Genomic DNA, 2736 nt, shown 5'->3' on the forward strand with positions numbered 1-2736 from the left:
TATCTAATAATCTAATCTAATTCTAAAACTGATCAAAATCAGTGAATTAATATTCTAAAAAAATCTATTACTTATCAAATCTTTATTTTCTAACATTTCTCAATTCTATTAACTAATCAAAATCAATATTTAAACCTACTTAAGTCTAATCAATTAAAAAATCTAATTAATCCTCTAATTTCTAAAACTAATATGAAATCTAATTATACCTAATCAAGTTTTTAAAAATTCCAATTATCTAATTCTAGTTAGTTTCTAATTAACACAAAAAAAAACATCAAGAAATGCAAAAAAGCTGGCAATGGGCCTGATAAAGAGGTGAAGTTCAGGCCCAAATTGTGGGTGGTGCATGTAGAAACGAATTTGGGCTTAGGGGGCCAAGCCCAGGCGCTGAAAATGAGGCCAAATGGGGGAGTCCGAATGGAGGGTGCATGAAGAAGTTTGTTGAAGAATTCGGTTGAAGAAGTTGTTAAGGGTTCTGTTTGTAGGTTCTGGAAGGAAGATTGAGAGGGTTGAAGCTTGATGTACCTGGTGAATCCTCGATGCAGGGTGAGCTCTTCAGATATCGAATGGGAAGAAACTCCGATGTAGAGTTAAAGGACTTTGATGCAGAACGAGAGAATTTTGCATAAAAAAATCTCCCTCGGGTTGAAGAAGGTGAGCCTTACTTATAGAGTTCTCCACAAATCTGTTAGAAATTCACCATAAATTTCAATGAAATGCACTTTAAATTCCATTGAAATTCACACCGAGTTGGTTACCAATTATGAATTAGTTAGGGTACTTAACTGTTAGCTGTCAAATTCGGTTAGAAAGTTAGAAAGTTAGTTACCATAAAATTCAAGTTGAAATTCAATTGGAATGGAAATGAATTGTAATTTCTATTAGTTAATTAGAGTAAACTAAAACTGTTTGCAGTTAGGAGTTAGTTTAGAAATTTTGTTAGTAACTGTCATGAGTTGTTGGTTAGGAAAGTGTTAGGTGCAGTTAGTGTTCATGAAGATTGTTAATTGCTATGCTATGTTAATTATTTGAATGAAGTGAGTTAGAGTTATGTTGGCTATTATTGTTTCTTGTTGAGTCTTCTCGTATTATGGGGGCTATGGAGCTGAATGTGCGATTGGTTCATTCTTCAGATGATAGTGAGTGGGATTGAAGTCTGCAATCCAACACAGTTGTAGTAGACTGGCCATATCAGCAGGGCAGAGCCAGGAATTGCTATGGGATATGATTGAGATTAGCCACTCCGCTTTGAACTATTGACTTCTGCTTAGCCTAGTATTGCCGCTAGCTTCTTTCATTTGGATTGCTTGGAAAACTATGGAATATGTTGCTTTATTGAGCAGCTTATTATGCATTATGCGAATTATGACTGTTTGGATATGGTGTTCTTGTGAGCATGGAGCTTGTTTACTTGAATTGAAATGGTATGTGGGTTGATTTTTGTATTGTATTAATGGTTAATGCTTTTGGATAATATAATGTTTTGAATTGGATTCTTTATGGAAAATGCTTAGGTAATGCTTCTCACGGTTATTTAATTAAATTAAATCTGGTAATTTGTTTTAGAAATTGGGAGGCTTTGTGATTTTGGCACTTGGTTTTGTAGGTTGGGCATCCGAATCAAGTCATAGAGATGGAGTTATACCTATGGGTTACACTCGAAGAAAACGACCATGGGAAATTGTGGATGAAAGAAAATGGTAGCTTAGGACTTAGAATTAGATCCCTTTAAATGTACTTGCTTATTTTTAGATCTTGTTCTTTGTAAAGGTATTAACATGGATTATGTACTTTGAACCTAGGATTTGAATGAGAAATTGGAAATTGAAGGAAAAGGAAAGTACTTGAATGCATGGATTGGTATATGGAAATAGTCTTGAATGTACATTGACCTACATTAAATCTCATTTTGAATAGTTTAGTTTTAAAATGGAAAATTATATTGAATATTTGGAATTGTGTATGGCTTGACCATTTAAAGTGTGTTAGTTTTTATGTACTTGAAAGTAACTTGAATTGAAAAACAATGGAATCAATGGTGATGGATTTGTATGGTTATTGTAGCATGATGTATGGAATCTTGACAATTTGTATGCCACATGTAATGAATTGTATGTACATGTACACATGTAATGCCATATTTCCTTAATGGAAAACTTCATGGATGAATGAAAGATGGAGTTTAGGACCTTAAGGCTCTTGAGAAAAGGCGTGTTAACTTTGGTCAAAGTTGACTAAAAAGTCAACTGTTGACCAAAGTCAACTATTGACCAAAGTCAACTTTGGTCAAAAGTTTTGCTTTTGCTATTTTCTTTTGTAGGATGATATAATGGACATCTGTATGCATGAATCTTCTCGTAACATGTTTTTGAATATAATGATCAATGCTTTAGTTTGCTTATTAAAATCATGTTATAATGAAATATGAGCTAGGAACCATGAGTTTGAATGAGTCAAAGGATCATAATCAAGTAGTCATGAATGTATATGGAACTAGCATAGATTAGGAATGCCACACATATATTAACCACCAATGGTATGCTAATGATCCATGAAGTAGGGCCTCCAAAATAAGAATGAATGTAATCCCAAACAAAAGACCAAAATGACAAGCAAACTTGTAAGTAATTACATGTCTTGAATGCCTCTTGTGTTATGATATGCTTGGAGATGAACAATTGAAGCAACATGATAATGTGGCCATGAATGCATGCATGAGTAAGCAAGTAAACA

General features: G+C 33.6%; 1 long non-coding RNA gene across 1 annotated transcript; it reads left to right on the forward strand.

Annotated features, from left to right (window-relative positions):
* The first annotated feature begins 346 nt into the window (after window positions 1-346).
* LOC127115541 (uncharacterized) lies at window positions 347-2191 on the forward strand. The gene is made up of 2 exons (XR_007800765.1): window positions 347-657; window positions 1806-2191. It is a non-coding gene; the product is annotated as an uncharacterized LOC127115541 (long non-coding RNA).
* The last annotated feature ends 545 nt before the right edge of the window (window positions 2192-2736 follow it).

The sequence above is a fragment of the Lathyrus oleraceus genome, chromosome 1 (genome assembly GCF_024323335.1).
Source record: "Lathyrus oleraceus cultivar Zhongwan6 chromosome 1, CAAS_Psat_ZW6_1.0, whole genome shotgun sequence".
Taxonomy (NCBI): Eukaryota; Viridiplantae; Streptophyta; class Magnoliopsida; order Fabales; family Fabaceae; genus Lathyrus; species Lathyrus oleraceus.